This window comes from Pipistrellus hanaki (genome assembly GCF_964339955.1).
Source record: "Pipistrellus hanaki genome assembly, chromosome: 7".
In the NCBI taxonomy this organism is placed as follows: domain Eukaryota; kingdom Metazoa; phylum Chordata; class Mammalia; order Chiroptera; family Vespertilionidae; genus Pipistrellus; species Pipistrellus hanaki.
Window position 1 is genome coordinate 27,581,712 of NC_140509.1, and position 20,548 is coordinate 27,602,259.

Consider the following 20,548-nt stretch of genomic DNA (forward strand, 5'->3'; position numbering starts at 1 on the left):
ATCTGAATTTCCAGTATCATTACTCTTGTACTTTGGGGCCTTTGTTAAGTAAAATAAGAATTACTTGAATTCAAGCCCTCAATACTATCACAGTTTATCTGATAACAGAAATGCCTACTAAGCCACTGACGGATGAGTATGGCATAATGTCATATGCTGGAAAAAGGGATGATTCCAGTCCCAGGCAGGATGGACAGAATGGCACAAAGTGAAACAGTATGATACTTCATCATACTACTAATGGAGTACAATTTTTTTGGGAATTTTTCATTTAATATTTTAGGACCTCAGTTATAAAAATCATGGAAAGTGAAACCTTGAAAAGTAAGGAAGACCACCCAGGATCCCTCTGTATTATTTTTGAAAATATCTTTAAGTCTAAATTTATTTCAAAGAGATAAGAAAAAAATATGTGCATCTATCAGTATTTCTCTGATTTTTAGGTTTAAATTTTGCCCCAGGAACTGCATAAGCAGAAGACCCCTGGGCCTTCTTCGAGCTACTGAATAACTCAAGGCCAGAAATATCTCCATTGCACTAATCCTCCACCTGATTATATGCAGTGGCTTATATCATCTTATTTAGGGAATCCATCAGATCTCTTTCCATTGAGTATATGAATTCAATATATTTCCCTCATTAGTAGGAATAATGAATCTCAAAGATCTCCAAACCCTCACAAGTGCCATTGCAAAGAGCAGAGAATTCATAGAGATATACATATTGAGTAAGTTATATTAATGAAAAATAATTGAATTGGATCAAGCTCTTAATGCTTAAACATATAAGCTTGAAAGAAAAAATATGTTTATGCTGTTTCAGATACTCATAATTTATTTAAACCACATATATTAGTAAAATGCCCAGAATGAGGGAGAGCAGAATATGCTATTTTTAGAAATGTTTTATGCAAAATAAAAACATGAGAGCAGGGTATATTTTACAAGTGATATCACATTTCAAATAAGCAATAAACTCTAAGTCAAAGACAGCTATTCAGTCATATAGCGGTAAGTTGGTAGATATCATCTCTCTTCCATTCATTCAAAATATATTCCTTTGGTGTCCCTATGTTTTAAAATAGAAATACAAAGGACATAAATTAAATACTACCCACAACAGTTCACATTCTCATTGGTAAGACAGACAAATGATTGCATGTTTCCGAAGTTAAGGGCAATGGAAGAGAAATGTGTTTGGCAATAAAGAGATGCTCACTAAGCCTGAAAGATTACAAATTGATTCTTGGAAGAGTAATTACTGATATAGAACCTATAGGATAAGGAGGGTTTCCATTGGTAGTGAGGGAGGCATTGTGAGAGGAGGGTAGAGAAAATTGTAAGCAGAGGGAAAAGCAAAATCAGATGTATGCATGTAAAAAATCGCACTTTATTATGTGTGAGAAACTGTAAAACTAATTTTGCTTTCTTGTGGTTTGAAAGGAGTGGGATAATATTAGGACTGAAGATTTATTTCAGCATCAGGCGTGGTTGATGTTGCATGCCATGTTAAGTAGCTCTATCCAGTAAATGTTGTGGTCCATTAGAGAGTTTTGGACAGGGAAGTGATTTGCAAAGTATTTTCCATAGATCACCTCCGTGGCTATTAAAGAATTGTATGTGATCCAAGAACAGAGGCAGGGAGCAATGATGTTTACAACGAGAGTACAGGCACATGGAATGAAGAAGAGTGTGTTTATTTAAAACATAATTAGAGGGCAAAATAAACAGTGCTTGGTTTAATGTGGTGATGTGGGTGAAGAGCAGGGAAGATATTCATTCTCATAAGGTTGCTAGCAAAAAGGTTTTAGTGCTAACATACAATAAAGAAAAAAGAACCTATTGGGATAAAGTCAGAAAAATGTTTATATTTTGGACATCTTAAAATGTGGGTTCTTCTGAGAGAGAGCATCTATATATGTAAAAAGCCAGCAACCAGAACACCAGGAAGGACAGAACAACCAGTTGATATGATCCCACTGTAGCCTGCAAACCGGCTGATCAGGGAGGGGGCCTGCTGGACAACCACCCTCCACCCTGCCCCGCGATGCCCCCCTCCATGCCCCGATTGGCCTCCCCTACCCAGATCGAGAGTGGGGCAGCCAACCAACCCCCAGTGACCCTTCCCCCTGGCTGACCTTGCTCCCAATGGGCCACCACCACCCCATAGGCCCAAGGACCCTCCCCCCATTCCAATCAAGGGTGGGGCCAGCTGGCCAACCTCCTGCAGTCCCTCCCCCTGACAGGCCCAGCCCTGATTCCCCTTCAATTGGGGCTGAGCTGGCTGGACTCCACTTATGTACAAATCCATGCACTGGGCCTCTAGTATAGAAAGAACTGATAGCCAAGTCCAAACTTCAGAGAACGGGAAGGTATTACTTGATATAGGAGGAGCTCATGAAGAAAACGTGTATACAGAGGACATAGGGCTAAGGAGTCTACCTTCTGGAATACAAAAGCACTAGTGTTTTGTTCAGAGAACACTGAACAAAAAAGTTAAATCAGCATCTTTTTCTCATGTCTTTTTAAGAGCATTAGACAGCAAGAAACTTGGCATAAAATTATTGCCAGGAATAAAAATTATATAAAACCTTAGGCTTAATTATGTCTGTCCCTATTTTATAGGAGGTTTATATGTGTCTAAAATCAAATGTCCTATTCTTACACTCTTTTAATATTATGTTGCAAGTAATTTCTATAAATATTTATAAGATGTCTTGTGCAGTAACTTATGGATAGTTATAAAGTAAATTACTGAATAGTTAAATGAAAAAAAAAGATTAATAAAGAAACAATGTTGGACTTAGAGGCAATAAGAATTGACACAGGCCTATTGCATTAATGTCTCTGCTAAGCTTTACTGAACCTGCAAAATAAAATAGTATCAGTATATCTTTATTTTAATATAAGTAAAGTGTTATTATTCACCTGTGACAAGAAGGATCTCATACAGCACTAAATCTATAGTATTTGGTCAAGGAAAATCAATATCTGTGAAATTAATATCCTAACAAAACCCCAAACGTAAGTCTCTTTCTTCTCTTTCCAACAGTAAGATGACTATCTTAAAACTCTTCTGCTGCTCTCAGTATCTGTGTAATTAGAGAAGACAGAATGTGAAGCTTTCAGGCACTTGACAGTGGTTTTTGCTCCCATTATGGCTACCTGCATTAGGGCAGCTGTGCTCCATCTGGGCCTTTACTTCTCTTTATTATAATTTAATGAAGGGCAGAATCGGCCCCAAGGAAGAGGAAACTAGCTTAATGTTTTTTAACATCCTTATTTTCTAGTAAAGAAAGATATTCCTGTGTGTGTGTATCTTCTGCTCAGCATTAAGGTTCAGGAAAATTACTTTTCCTTGTGTTTCCTGGTTGATTGAAGGTGGAGATGTTTATAGTTAGTTCATCCTTAACACTTTCCTCTTGAGGTAATGAGGCTCCTCTATTAGTCTTTACTTTTTGAAAGTGCTCTGATTTTTCTATACTGTTCTTAGGTGCTGTGAGGTTCGTGAAAACCAAAAGTTCGAGATCATCGAAACAAATAAAAGCCATCAGCCTGGAGCTGTCTTCATTGCCCTTTCACAGCTTTCTGGCTTCTTTTCTTTCCTTCATTTTTGGTAAGAGAGCTACTTTATTTCCTCCAGCTCACTGGTGGAATTAAGAAGAGATATCCCCCATCCCATCACCACCAAACCAGGGTCTTTTGTCAATCTTTTGCCAATTTTTTGCAAGGAATGTAATCCACTTGCTTGAAGAGCCCTGTTCCAAGAAACATAAATTCTAGCTAATTACATGTAGTCATTCAAGCTCCAGCTTAAACATAAAACTCTTTTATGAATGATTCATTACTAGTAATTTCCAAATAAGAGTTAATAACCCAGTCTCTGACATTCCTTTTTTTTTTTTTTTCATACACCATGCCCCTTTATTCTTAAACAAATCAATGCTAAGAATAGGAATATTCTCTTACATGTCAACTTCAGTAATTTAACATCAATACAATATTTTGCCTAATCTACCATTCATATTCAAATTTTGTTAATTGACTCCAATAATGTTCTTTGTAGCATCTGTTTTTCTTCCTCTAGTATAGGAACAAATATAGGTTTACGTATTCGATTTAGTTGTCACATCTCTTTAGTCTCCTTTCATCTGGAATATTTTGCAGCCTTTGTAATTTATGACACTTTTGAAGGTACAATCCTGTTTTTATGTGTAATCGAAAGTTCCTCTTTCCGGGGGTTTTCTGATGTTTCTTCATAGTTAGATTATGCATCCCAGCTTAAATACTGTATAAGCAATATTGTGTCCTTCTCATGGTATTACAATGGAGGCACCTGATGTCTATCTGCCCCTCATAGATGATATAACTATCCAGTCAGGTGGTTGTCTGATCTCTCATATGCACACATTCACATATAAAAATATATGTCTCGACTCCATAGTATGTTCAAGCCTTCTTTGTTAAATATTAATTGAGCAGTGGCTTTATAATACAGCTTGATATCTGGTATTGAGATCCTTCCTACTTTGTTCTTCTTTCTCAGGATTGCTGCAGCTATTCAGCGTCTTTTTTTATTCCAGATGAATTTTTGGAGAGTACATTCTAGGCCTGTGAAATATGTTGCTGGTATTTTAATGGGAGTGCATTGAATCTATAGATTGCTTTGGGTAGTATGGATATTTTAATGATGTTGATTCTAAATTCTCAACAAAATTCTGGCAAATTGGATCCAACAGTACATCACAAAGATCATATACCATGACCAAGTAGGATTTATTCCAGGGATGCAAGGATAGTAAATATCCACAAATCAATAAACATTATGCATCACATAAACAAATTGAGAGATAAAAACCACATATTTATATCAATTGATGCAGAAAAATCATTTGACAAAGCCCAACATTCTTTCTTATATAAAAACTCTCAGCAAAGTGGGAATAAAATGTTCATACCTCAACATAATAAAAGCCATATATGACAAACCCACAGCCAACGTCATACTCAATGGGCAAAAACTAAAACCATTTCTCCTAAGAACAGGAACAAGACAGGAATGCCAAATCTCACCACTCCTGTTTGACATAGTACTGGAAAAACTAGCCATTGAGATTAGACAAGAAGAAGAAATAAAATATATCCAAATTGGAAAAGAAGTAAAACTGTCCTTATTCACAGATGACATGATACTGTACATAGAAAATCCTAAAGACTCCATAAAAGGATTATTAGACTTAATAAATGAATCAGCAATGTAGCAGGATGCAAATTTAATGCCAAGAAATCTATGGCATTTCTATACAGCAATAGTGAACTTACAGAAAGAGAGACTAAAAAAGCAATCTCATTTACCATCGCACCAAAAAAATTAAGATACCTCGGAATAAACTTAACTAAGGAGGTAAAATACCTATACTCAGAAAACTATAAGACATTGAAAAAAAACGATAGAGGAAGACATAAACAGATGGAAGAACAAACCATGTTCATGTTGTTCCCTTTTGTTTAGAACAGTAGTACTTCACTCCTATCTCTTAATTATTTAAATTCTCTGGGCTTCAATTTTTTTCAATTATAAAATGTAGGGTTTAAATGTTTTACGTGGTCTAAAATATTTGTGTTAATATTTTTTACTCAACAAGTATAAAATATTAGCATAAATAATTTATTTTTCTATTATTTCTTTCCTCTTGATATTTCTTTTTTTTTTTTAATTGTTTGAAGTATTACATATGTCTCCTTTTTCTCCAATTGGCCCCACTTCCCAGGACAAGCCACCATGGTCCCAGGGTTCCTCATTCTTTAAAAAAAAAAAACCTCTCCTTTAATATGTTGTTTATTATATTGCACATTTTCTGTTAAAACACATGAGCTCCCATGAGCTGTCTACAATTCCTTATTCAACTTTGTATCCCAGAGTTCTGTGCTTCCTGTTCTACTATAACTTGACCATTATGTTACAAAGAGACCTTGTATTATCAAAACTTTTGAAATCATGTAATTCTTTCCATGAGAGATACTAATGTTCATAATAATATAAAGAAGTTCTTGCTATATATGCTTTTAGACTTATAGCACCAAATTTATGTTTTCTCTAGAAATGTTGATAATTTTATAACAATACTTACTTAATTTATTAAATTAAAAATGATACAGCATTGGATAGAATCTAGAAAAAGTCTGATTCTTTATTACATTTTCTTTTTCTACTTTCAGTGGTACCTCAGTCCCCTTCATAACATTTGACCTTAATCTTGAATTTGCTTTGGGAGTTCATAATTATAATATGTAAACCAAAAGTACAGAAAGAAAATAAATAATTATTTTTTACCAGAGTAGTCAGTGGTTCAAATGTAATATAGTAAGTAGTGTAATATATGCCCTTCCCACAGTTTGCTTTCATTTAAATATCTTATCTACATAAAAATTAACAGTTACAGTATTATTAACTAAGCTGTAGACTTTATTCAGGGTTCAAGGTTCATGAATTTTTCTCATTTCATTTTTCTGTTCCAGGATTCAACCTAGAATCTCAGATTAGATGTAGTTGTCATGTCTTCTTCCTTGTCTTTAATCTGTGACAGACAGTTCCTCAGTCTTTCCTTGTCTTTTATGTCTTTGGCAGTTTTAAAACCCACAGGTCAGTTATTTTGTAAAATGTCCCTCAGGTTGAATTTATCTGATGTTTTCTCATGATCAGATTGAAGTTATGTATTTTTGGTCAAAATACCAAAGAAGTGAGCCTGTCATGGGTATGTGTTAAGGATGTGTCTTATTACTCCTTATGTGACCATGATCACTTGCTAAGGCAGGTTTACCAAACTTCTCTACCATAAGGCTGTGATATTTACCCTTATCCTGATAATTAAACATTATCCTGTGAGATATTTTTTTGAATCTATGAAACATTTTATTCTCCTCAAACGTACAGTCACTAATTTTATCATCGTTGCTGGGCCTTGCCTACAACAATTATTACTGTGGTGTTCTAATGATTTTCTATTTTTTTCCACTCTTCTATTCATTATTTGGAATTCTTCTGGAAGAGAGATGACCTTTCTTCTCAGCTTTTTTGTTTGTTTATTCGTTTATATGAGCATTCTTGCTAGTGAAAATTGTATGGGTGTTTTTATGGATTGCAAAAAAAGCATTCAAGGCACACAGGTATGGAAGATTGTGCCTTGGTAAGATTTGTTCTAGGTGCAAATATAAAGTTTTCCCTAAGTTCCCAAAGTTTCATCTCCATCCATCCCACTGTGGGAAAATCCCAGCCTTGTCTTTATCAAGCTCAGTACAAAGATCAAGGTTCAAAAGTTCTGTGTCATTGCTCCAATCCAGATCAGCCTGTCCCCATCTGGCTAGCGTAGTCTGTTCCTAGCTGGTAGTGTGCCCAGGCCCATGTTGGGCCCTGTGGCTGCTGGGTTGGGAGGGCCACATGGTTGCTAAGGAGAGAGAATGGGAACAAAGACGGCAAGCTCACACCAAGCAAGAGAGGGAGCTTCTTTGTTAGGATGCTTATGTTGTCTCAGTCTTGGAACTGGAGTAGGCCCTTCTGCAAACTAACCAATCAACTTTCCAAGCTTTCCTGGCCTCCTGATAGGTCCATCCTCTAAGGATGTATTTACTAGATCTGTGTGGGGGAGGAGGGAGGTGTTCCATGTCCCTTACCCAATCCAATCCCTTTCCCAAACTAAACTGACAGGCCTCTACTGTCACACTTTGGACTCCTACTGCCTTGTGCTGACCTTCCCCTTTATTGTTCTCCTCTTCCTCCCAGTAATCTGTTGGATAGGTAATCATCAAAGCTTTTGGGGTTGGAGATAACATATTTGGAATCCAAATAGATCTTAAATCATCTTTCCACCAATCCTCCTCTTTTTAATCTCACTTTCAAAGCTATTATTATATAAATGTATTAATACACTCCAACATTTTGTGGCACAAACAATTTTATATATTGTTGACTTTCTTTGCTACAGGTTCTAATTTGAAAGAAAAAAAAACACAAAAAAATCTTTAATCATAAATCATCACTCATCTATCTGCAGATCATCCTAAACAAAAAGTTTGACATCTTGCACCTGTTGTAGTCACCTCTAAATTCTCATTGTCCTTGTCCTTATCTTTCTCCTGTTAGTTTTCTATTATAATCCTCAAAGGAGGATTTGAGACTAGAGATAAACACATGTTGCTTTATCCATCAACTTTAGCTGCAAATATAAATAGATGCGATTTTCTCTCTTTTTAATTTTTTCCCTTCTATTAGTCTCATATCAAGCATCAGTGAAGACAATCAGGGTTTACTGCCACAGAAAGATGAGAAAATGGTGAAAAGAATGAATATCTATTATGTACTTATAAACTTCCTGCTGTATTTTTAATAATTATTTCTGGGAAAGTGTGTCGCAATTCCAAATCCTACCTATTTTATATTAATAGGTCAAATTAATATATTTTAGAACTTTGATTTGTGAAAATGCATGTTAATATTATTACCATTTATTGGAGGATGAAAACTATTTCTAACATGAAGGAAAAGAAAGAAAATCAGAAACAGAATAATAGCAGGTGCTATTAGAATGTTTGAGAAAGAGTGTCTGTGTAGTCTCATTGAAGCCGTGTAATTGGGGCAAGGATATGATACAACCTGTAGGGAAGATGAGTGAAATAAAAAGGGCAGGATTTTGTTTCTGGTTCCTTTTCAGTGCTTTGGAAGATGAGGACTTCACAGAATTTCTCAGCACCATGTAGCGTGACAAGAGTAAAATAATATGGTCGTGCGTAGAACAGGATAAAAATAATGACCAGAGCCAAACTTACTAAACCTCTTGTTGCCCTAGAGTTGAATGAGGGAGAAGCTAAATATTCCTGAGCCACTCAGACACCAGGATGATTCAGAAAAAGAGAGAGCTTGCAAACCTGAGGGAGCCTTAGCTGCATGGACTCTGTCCCTGGAGACCAGTTGGGACCACAGCCATTTCAGCAGATGCTGGTACAGGTGAAAGAGAGCCACTTAGAACCTAACCCGTGGCTGGACCTAAGCCAGATCCAAAAAGAGCAGGCACCACTGATGACTAGATGGGTTCATTGATGTCATATGGTATACAAACTTCCAGAAACCATAAACACTGTCCTGGAAAGGAAGTAGCTGAGTAAAAGCTAATACAGGGCAATAAATAATAAGGCAAGTTTGCATATGTTCAGTTGACTACATTAACTTTTTTGACATTCTATAGAAATGAGGGGAACGTTGAGATTAAGTTCCCTAGAAATGAAATCCTGTTTTCTTTCTTAACTATTTTTATTTTATTTTTATTATTACTTAAAAGTAATTATACCTGCTACATGTCACACTCAGAGAAATTAACTGCTGGGAAGCTTACCAGATCAACATTCGATAAATAGTGTGGTGTAAACATCAGAATGTGTAAAAACTGCTCCGAAATGCAAGACAAAAATATGGTTAATGGTGGGATGTTAATTTTATGCATCATCTCAGGGGGTGTATTTGGATGAGATTAACACTGAAATGGGTGAACTTTGAGCAATTCAGATTGCCCTTCATAATGTGGTTGGCCCTCATCCAATCATCTGAAGGCCTGAATAGAACAAAAATATTAGCCTCCCTGTGCAAGAGAAAATTATCCAGACAACAGCCAGGTTCTGACTGACACTGAATCATGAAGCCTGCTGACCCACACTGCAGATTTTAAACTTGCCTCCATACCTCATAATAAACCTGTCTACCTACCTCTCACCTATCTATCTATCTATCTATCTATCTATCTATCTATCTATCTATCTATCTATCATCTGCAAACACACACACACACACACACACACACACACCTTATTGACTCTGTTAACTACCAAATGACACTATCATTATTTGATATTTGCTATATTATGCTAACATATGCTACATAATTAAGATATAAGACAATTTGAAATGATAAGGTAAATTCATATGAAGTTTTTTTTATAGCAACTTGCTAATGAAAAATCGAAATGTGGTTAATGTACCTTAAATGGGTACTACTTGATGTATACTGTGCAACCATATCTTCCCATAAGGCAGACCTAGCAATCGCTGTCGAGAATGAATGCAGCATTAGAAGGATCAGTTGTGTAATCCACTATGGCATGTCCTGTGCTCTCCTAGGGATGATTGCATTTGGCTAACGGATTTATGCTGTTTCTAAGGACACAGGGCAGCTGACAGGTGCTGCTAATATCTGATCTGGTCACCGTGCAAGGCTGAACTCAGAAAAGAGAGTTCCCATTCACCCAGTGTCTGCCTTGCTGAGCAACAGACAACACATCAATTCAATTTTGTCCTAAGTCTAAATGATTTGTGGAGAAATTAAACCATTTTTCAGTCTTACATTAGATTAAAATATTAGCAGAATATCAGTTTTAAATTTCACTGTTAACATATAATATAATTTCATACACTCTGAAGCATGACAAAAGTTAAAAAGTTATTCTTCTGGTTAATATTTTAAAAAAAATAATAATCATTTGATTGTATTAGCAAGTTGATGCAAACATAAGATTACAATATCTCATAAGTATGCTGAAATTTCCAGGAACATATAAAAAGGGAAGAAGAAAAAAAAGATAGCTCTGTGAAAGACACTACAAATGTTTATATCGGAAGTCAGAAGCTTTGAACAACAGTTGAACTACCCATTTTTAAAGAAAGTATGTTTTCCATCAATATTATCCTTCTCTCTGTTAATATGCAAGGAAATTTGTATAAAATAATATTTAATAGATATATTTAAAACAAAAAGTAAGTTTATTTTTGTTAGAATTTTCCTCTTGGATCTTACATAGTGACAGAATTTCAAACAAAGCAGAAAATAAAACACTTTAAGATTCCCTGTCAAAATTGCTCATAACCTCACCAACTAGACCAATAAGCTTGCATTTTAAACTCATATTTTCCAGCTCCTCAGCCATCCCCACAGGTATTGCATTATCTATCAACACTTTTGTCTGTTGTCTGACATACTTTTATTTTCCTTAGCCATCTTTATTTAAGATGATACTTAGAAGTGGTTAATTTTTTTCTAATGTAATTAGTAGGTAAAACATTTTTAAGGGATGTTTCCTTCTTGATTTTTTAAAATATCTTTGAAGGTAATTCAATTAAATTGACTTCAATGAAAACCCAAGAAAACTGTTTAAAGTTACTTCTTAGAGAAAACACAGTGTACATGAGTTTTGTTCACTATACTCAATCTATTACATATGCTTTTATGTTTAAGTACTGTTTCAATAGTCGCGTTTTTCTAAGTTTCCATCTCCTTATTTTTGTTTATATTTCTTGGTGTTTTGGACACACACACACACACAAATGAAATTTTTATTTTTCCTGCTAAAGTTCTGAATCAGTTGAGAAACAGTCTTAAGGGATAAGACACATACAGATTGATGTATCACTTTCATTATTGAGGTAGTTGATAAAGCACAATGAGGCTTGCGCATGCTGCAACACTAACTTTCCTACCATTGAATGAAAAATTGAAAGATTTCTAATCCGCTCACATGTCAGGCTGAGCAAACTCTGGCCTCTCGATCTGAGGGTCAGCACTTGGGTTATTATGACATGGAAGAACAGTCCACATGGGACTTTAGGTCCATGAAGACGCACCGGACCATAAGACGCACCAGTTTTTAGAGAAGGGAAATGAAGAAAAAAAGATTCTGAAACAAATAGTGTCCTAAAATATTTTATGTGCATTAAAACCCAACATCACAGTCATAAACACATGTAATCAACCCTGTAAAGTAAACAGCAGCATTTAGAACCATTTTAGAGCCGGGCAAGCACACAGAGACCACACAGAGCCGGGCAAGTAAAAAAACTTTTTTTTTACAGTATATGTGTAGGCTATATTTGGACCATAAGACGCAGGGACTTTTCCCCCCCACTTCTGGGGGAAAAAAAGTGTGTCTTATGGTCCGAAAAATACAGTAATTAAAAAAAAAAGAAAGTAAAAGAAAGAAGAAGCTGAGATATGCATTTTCATTTTCTCTTTGAAATTAACCAGTGAAAGAAATCACCTTCTACTCAGCATGAGAGGGAATGACAGGGCAGATGGGGCTAGGAGTATTAGCTAATGTTAAGCCTCCACAGAAAAGAAAACATGAGTGAGAGGAAAGGTTTCCCTGAACACTTGTCTCTTCCTCTGGATCATTCATTCCTGATGGCATTAGGATTTTTGGTTGCTTTTGTTTATTTGCTTGCTTGGTTTTACTTGAGAAAGAAACAGCCTATCTAATAAAATAGTAATATGCAAATTAACCATCACTCCTCTACACCCACAAGCCATGCCCACCAGCCAAGCAGAGCAAGTATGCAAATTAACCCCAACGAAGATGGCCCAGGCCTCCTCTCAACGGTATAAAGTTTCAATTATAGAAGGTAAATAAATTCCAACAGAAATGGCAACAGCCACAGAACTGGAAGAGCAGGAGGCTAGGGTTGCCCTGGGTGATGGAGGAAGCCAAGCTTCTGCAGCCTAGGCCTCTACTCCAGGCTACAAAGTTTCAATTGTAGAAGATAAATAAATTCCAGATATTAGGGCCTCTGCTTTGATCACTGGGGAGGGGGGGGCATGACTGGCCTGCAAACCACCACAAGCCCCTCACCTAGGCTATCCCAACACCCAAGGGAACCCCCACCCTGATCCAGGGCAAATCAGCTGGTCCCCACCCATCCACCAGGCCTTTATCCTATCTAATAAAAGAATAATATGCAGATTGACCATCACTCCAACACATAGGATGGCTTCCCCCATGTGGTCAAAGATCCTGCCCCCATGTGGAAACAAGATGGCCACCACAAGATGGCCAGCAGGGGAGGGCAGTTGAGAGGGACCAGGATTGCAAGGGAGGTCAGTTGGAGGTGATCAACCCTATAGGGGAGGGCAGGTATGGGTAACCAGGCCAGCAGAGGAGAGAAGTTGGGGGCAAACAGGCTGGCAGGGGAGCAGTTAGACATCAATCAGTCTGGCATGGGAGTGGTTAGGGGGTGATCAGGCAGGCAGGCAGAAGCCATTAGGGGCAATCAGGATGGCAGGCAGGTGAGCAGTTGGGAGCCAGCAGTCCTAAATTTTGAGAGGGATCCCAGATTGGAGAGGGTGCAGGCTGGGATGAGGGATTCCCCTCTCTCCTATACAAGAATTTCATGCACCAGATCTCTAATATTAGACAAAAGAACTGTAACTGTGGTATATTTGGTAAAAGAGTTTATCCTTAATGTTTCAACCATATAGTTGAAAATACTTCCCTGTTTATCATTTGAAGCTAGATGTGATTTGTTTCAGCTAATGAAATATGAGCAAATATAACACAAAAAAATTATTTGTAGAAATCCCAACAGCCAGTGCAAGACTCCTTCTACCCTTGGTCATAGTGGAGAATTGATGGACACATTGACTGAGAGAAGCCACTGTTCTCCTGGCTCTGGATGAAAACAGTATGCAGAGCAGTGGCTATCCACACTGTACACAGAGCGTGACCATCAATCAGTGTGTTGCTTTAGCCACTGAGAGCTTGCATCATTTGTTGTTGTGACAAAACCCAGCTTAATCTAACATAGCATGCAGAGTCCTTCATGATCACCCCCTGCCTACATTTGGCTCCGTCTTCTTTCCTCATGATAGTTCTCCATATGTTATCTCATACTTCTTTAATTTATTCATTCGCTCAACAAAAATGTTGTGCAAATAGCTGCTGGCATACACAAAGTTTAAAGAATGCATATGAAGCCCTTCTCCTTTCTGAAAGAGTCAGATAATCAACAGAGCAGTAAAGTAGAAAGTGAGTAACAAAAAGTTGACAGTGTTTTCAGTTTTCAGCATCTTGCTCCTATTCCTGGTTCTCAGTCAGCGAGCTGCCCCTCCCAGCCCCACCGGGGATACTACTTGCTTTTGAGGTTTTTAGAGCTTCTTCATCTCTGAGCTCCAGCATGAACTCTCATTAAATTAAGCTCCTCACCTGCTCCATTGCCTTTGAAACTGCAATCGTTTCAGAGTGAGAAATAATGGAAAGTTTTCTGAGGGTTCGGAGGAAAATTATTTCTATGTATTTTCACCAAAGCTAATTGCATTGTAGGACGTTTTCCAACTGGAGATATATGAAAGCACAAAGGCCTCAGGGTTGCGGAAAACCACCAGGTGGCGTGCATAGACACTGAGGATAAATATGTTACCAGTGAGATGATGAGACCTCAGTTCTTATCTTCTTGATGGAAAGATTTCAGTCAAGAGACACAGTGCAGCAAAGTAAGCAAGCCTTTTGTGCCACAGCAAAATCACCCTTAGGACAGGGGAACAAAGAAGCGCATAGTAATAGCAGCAGGAGAGCCAAGGCTGGGCTGCGTTGGCTCACTAGGAAGTTAGAGAAATTGGGGCCTTGGAGACAGGTTCAGGGGTTAGTAGGGGATGAGCTGCTGCTGCCCATTGTTCCCCTAGTTGCAAATCTCTTGGGGTCCCTTAGAGTTTAGGTGATGAATGCCTGTGGGAGAAAGAGAGGGGAGAGAAGAGGATGAAGGGATGCATCAGTGTCCTTCCTAGAAGGAGACCAAAGGCTGGGTCGTTTGTGTTGAGGGCAACAGAGTAGTCACCCACTTTCCAGGTGTGCTCTCTCAGGGTCCTGGTCTCCACTGATTGGTTGGCACCAGAGGGCATTAGTCAATGCTGCTGGTCCTGAGACAGCCACAGCACCACTTGTTTGGTTTTGCTGTCTTTATGGTCCTTGAAGCTGAAATACAACTGAGGCCTAGATGTTATCTTCAGGGAGAAAAATAAGGGGATCCAAACTACATAACCAGCAATATGTTTGGGGGCGGGGGAAGCTTATCCTGGGGGTGAGGCCCTTGTTTTCCAAGCTTTGCCCCATGCTATGCACCTGGGACTTTCTGTCCTGATGAATGTCTGTACTGACCTGTTGTCCTTGCTCTGCTCATGCCTAACTGCTTATTGAAGATTAAACCAAACAAAAGTTGGCGAAGAGAGAGAGGAACCCATGGATGATTTTGTGAATGAACAAGTGGTTCAAACATGACTCTTCCTTTTTCCTATTAGGTTGTGAGAATCAACTAATGTGTGTGAGTGCATGCATGATCACTTAATTGGATTTAATTTTTAGATTAAAAAGTGAAAGGACTCTTTAAAGATGTGACATGTGAGAAGAATGGTTTTAATAAGTCAAGTATATGAATAGAGAACTGATATAAAAAAAAAAAAACTCTTGGAGGCTACAAATGGCTTTATTAAGGAACCGTAAAAGAATGTCAGTGGGACAGTACTAGACTGAGTCAGAATGGCAATAGTAAGGAGGGATGCTGGAAAATTAGTGGAATGAGGTTAACCAGTCTTATTGATCATGGAAAAAAAACGTAGATTTTAAGAGCAATGAAAATCCATTGAAGGGCTTAAACAAGAAAATAAAAGGATCTAATTTACATTTTTTTTTAAAAAGAGTGCTTCTCTGTACAAGGCTGAATGATAATAGAAGGTCAAAGTGGAGGGAGGAATTTCATATTAGTCTAGGGGAAGTATATTTTGGCTTGAACTAGTAAAGAGTTTTTCAATAAAGGCTTATAGAGTAACCCTTGAATATTTTATAGCACCTTCCCTACAAGGATGACTTCTACATATCTTTAAAGTCTCAGCATTAAAATGCTGTTAAGAGAAGAGATTAAATTATCAAAAGAATAGATTTGAGGAGAGTGTCAATTACCATTGAGACTTCAGTCTCTACAAAGCCATTTTTTGGACTAATGTGAGAACCCTTTGTAATGAAAGCTATAGAGGCTGCCAGTGAATCTACATTTGGGTCATTATTTTCACTGAAAAAGGGGCCTAACTGATAATGTTAAGTTAATAAGAATAATGTTCATTTTTCAGTACTACTACTGCTCGTAAGATTTATAATTCCTTTTTTATAAAATATATTTTTATTGATTATAGAAAGGAAGGAAGAGGGAGAGAAGGATAGAAACATCAATGATGAAAGAGAATCATTGATTAGCTGCCTCCCGCACACCCCATGCTGGGGATCGAGCCCACAGCCTGAGCATGTGCCCTAACATGAAATCAAACTGTGACTTCCTGGTTCATAGGTCCATGTTCAACCACTGAGCCATGCCAGTCTGGCAAAATTTGTAAATCTTATGGCTGTGATATACTTGAGTTAAGTTGATTTTGTAGAAAAATTAGTGAAATTTTGAAAGGAAGACAGAATTTTGCATTCATATGCATCCATATTGTATATTTTTCCATGAAGTCACCATGAGAACTCATATGCATAAATAATTGTTAAATAATTTAACAAAAATATCTTCAAAATAGGTAAGCAAATAAAATTTAAAATTTAATTATGAGAAATATTCCTTCCACCCAGGAAATATTATGAGGGAGAATTTGGATGCTTGTTTATTTATTTACTTATTTATTTATTTAGTTATTAGAGGCCTGGTGCACAAAATTCATGCACTGGGCGGGAAAGGGTCCTTCAGCTTGGCCTGCACCCTCTTGCAGTTCAGGAGCCCCGCAATTGACTGCCCCACAGAGGGTGGCCCCACCCATTGCCACCAGCCGGGTAGCCTGTGCCTCCCTCTTTATGGCAATCACAGAGCCCCCCAGCCAGTGGCCTGGGTCTCCCTCTGCGGGGCAATTGTGGTGCATCTCACCCGCCTTGGTGGTGGCAGTCAGTGCTGGGTCCCTGCAGCACCTGTGACCCACAAAGGCCAGAGAGGTCAGCAGGTCAGCCTGCTCACCAGTCACCTCACACCCAAGCCTGCTGCATGCACAGCCTGGTGTTCAGTTGTCCGTTCAGTCATTTTTGAAGTTATACACTCTGGCTCTTTATATATTAGGGTTGGAACTTCTCACACCCATCCCCATCCTTATCCCCCCAAAAGTCTTACATAATCCTCAGAGATAGATGTTAATCACATATCGCAGATAGGAAATGGAGCATTAAGGAATGTGTGACCTCCTTTATGGAGGCCACAGGGCTTTAAGTGGCAGAAAGGGTATTTGATCAGGGCTTCATAAATGGCTCTGAAGTCTGTGCCTTTCCTGCAGATCTATTTTCACAGTGGTGAGGACAGCTCAGAGCAGGCGCCTCTGTCTAATAGCTTGAGCATCCAGAACCCTAAGAGTGAAGTCATTCTGGATGTAGAGACTTGGGCTTCCACACTGGTTGAGTTAGAACCTGAATTTTATACTATGCAATGCTTGTAATTTTTGAAAAACACATAAATAAAGGAGAATAAATTGTACATAAAGAACAGCCTCATAAGAAAATTGAAAGCATGTACTGGTACAGTAAATGAAAAACAAACAAACAAAAAAAAAACACACACAAACAAACCACACTTTAATTTGGCTGTAATGTAGGCATAAGTAACATAATAGAAGAATATGAAAAGAATATTGAGAAGTGGGATCAAGAAGTTTTTAAATACAAGGTGAAAAATATGAATAAATAAATGTTGAGCTCAGAGCTATAGCTCAGGAAGATGATTTTGGTAGCTGCAGAGGTGGGAGAAGAATCCAAATGAAGAAAATATGGAGTCTGAGCAGAGGCAGTGGTCAAGATATGAATAAAAATATATAACCATGTGTTTTGTTTTGTTTTGTTTTGCTTTGATGAGAATAAGTGACAGTGATGATTAAGATTTTGAATTTGGTTTTCTTTAAAGTGAAAATGATGAGTTTAACTTCAGCATATTTCTTTGTTTTGTGCCCTGCAGTTAGAGATATGGATTTTTATTTCTAGTAAAGATTCATTTGATATAAGAGACAATGGGGCAAAAGAATTTATTGTACTCTTGTGGCAAGTCAAGCTCACTATGGAAAGCAAGTCGTTATAGAAGATCAGTTGGTAAAAAAAAAAAAAAAAAAAAAAAAAAAAAAAAAAAAAAAAATCAATGCAGTTTCTTTTAATTAGGAACTTTTTATAACTCCATTGGCAGCTTGTATATTTTCAAGTGCTAGATATTATTTGCTTAAGGAATTTAATGCCTATGTGTGAAATTTTCTTTCTAAATAAAGTATAAGGATATGCATATATAACCACATATAATCCTATATAATAAAAGAGTAATATGCAAACTAATCATCACTCTGCTACACCCACAAGCCACGCCCATCAGCTAATCAGAGAAAGTATGCAAATTAACCCAGCCAAGATGGCTGCTGCCACAGAGAAAGCAGGAGGACAGCTTGCGTTTCCCAAGCAATAGAGGAAGCCAAGCTTTCCACACACCTGCCCTCAAGGCTACAAAGTTTCAATTGTGGAATGTAAATAAATTCCAGATACCAGGACCTCTGCTTGGGTCACCAGGGGGCATGGCTAGCCTGCAAATCACCACAGGCCCCTCGCTCAGGCAGCCCCATGCACCCCCACCCTGATCCGGGACACCCTTCAGGGCAAACCAGCCGACCCCCAACCATGCACCAGGCCTCTATCCTATCTAATAAAAGAGTAATATGCAGATTGACCATCACTCCAACACACAATATGGCTGCCCCCACGTGATTAAAGATCCTGCCCCCATGTGGACACAAGATGGCCAACATGGGAGGGCATTTGGGAGGGACCAGGACTGCAAGGGAGGGCAGTTGTGGGTGATCAAGCCTTCAGGGGACGGCAGTTAGGGGTGACCAGGCCGGCAGAGGAGGGGAGCAGTTAGACATCAATCAGGCTGGCAGGGGAGTGGTTAGGGCATGATCAGGCTGGCAAGCAGAAGAGGTTAGGGGCAATGAGGATGGCAGGCAGGTGAGCAGTTGGGAGCCAGCAGTCCTGAATTGGGAGAGGGCAGTCAGACATCCCTTGAGGGGTCCAGATTAGAGAGGGTGCAGGCTGGGCTGAGGGACACCCCCGCCCCCCTGTGCACGAATTTCATGTACTAGGTCTCTAGTTTTAAATAATTACACATTTAAAATATTTCTATTTATTTTATAGTTCCAAAATTTTGTTTTTAATAATCTTATCTCTATAATTCAAATTTAACTTCTGTAATGTCAGCATAAATTGATGATAGATTAATTAAATCATTTATTTAAAAAAAGATCAGTCTGGTCCTAGCTGGGTTGGCTCAGTGGATAGAGTGTTATCTGTGGACTGAAGAATTCTGGGTTGAATTCTGGCCAAGGACACATGCCAGAATTGTGAGTTCAATACCCAGTAGGGGGCATGCAGGAGGCAGCCAGTCAATGATTCTTTCTCTCCCTCTCACTACCTCTCTGAAATCAATAAAATATATACTTAAAAAATAATGAAGTAGATAAGGAGTTCTAATAGAGGTACTAGTTAGAAATTGAAAAACAAAAAGTAAATAACTGAATATATGAAGGAAGATGAATATTTGTAAGAATGATAGAGCAAAGTGGACTTGAGTATGAATGATATAAAACTCAAAGAGAATTACAAATGAAAATAGCTGTAGGATTTTTCAAAAAAGAAATAAACAGAGATTGATATCCTAAGGTAGAATATCAATTCAATTAAATCCTGGGGTATAAGAGGATGTATAAAGTAAGGAGGGGAAGGAATAACATATAGGAGTTTTATTAGAAGTGAATTTAATATCTGTATGAAGCAGCCAGGGTTAAGAATATGCATATGTATATCTGATATGCTACCCAAACCTTAAGCCCAGAATACTGAAATTTTTTTTTAATGTACTTAACATTGTCTTTTCATTTTTCTTTCACATTCAAATGCAATTCCTCATCTTCAGTTAGATTGTAAAATTATAAACATATGACACTTGTGTCACTCATGGAAATGATGAAGAAATTAAATGTCAGGGAAATCTCTCATTAAAAATTACTAACAAAGCCCAGATTGAATATGATTGATACAATTCAAATATATAATTGTCAAAGAGGATCTTAATTTAGCAAGAGAACTCTTTCTTCTATCTCCTAAAATATATTTTACTGAAACATATCCCTAATTTTTGTGCTGCAAAAATTTTATGAACTACCATTCAAAGAAAAATATAGTACTGTAGATTATTGCTTGTATGAATAAAAAACCAACTTTGCAAAGAAGATTCCCATATTTTACTCTTATTAAGGTATTTTATAATTATTCAAAAGAATGAAAAATTAGGCAAAATAGGTTTTATTACACTATATTTGTTAAATTAAATAACTTGCATACCCCAAAATAGCAGATTTTAGAAAAGAGAACCCATCAGATAAATAAGTACATTTAAAAAGTACATTCTACATTTAGAATGTAGAATAAATAAGAAAATTGAAAAATTAATAGGCTTATGAATAAGAAAATGATTTTAATTTTACACTAACTGCAAAAAACAAAGTGTATTAATTATTTTCATCAACAAAGTCGCTATTACTTTTTTAAACTTTATTAAGTGGCTTTAATCTGTGCTACTTAGAAATATATTGTTTTTCATTTTTATTCTTATTTTATACCAGCTATATTTTTTACAAGTTTCATTTAGGTGTAAAGATTATATTTCTTATATATCAAATATAAATCAATAT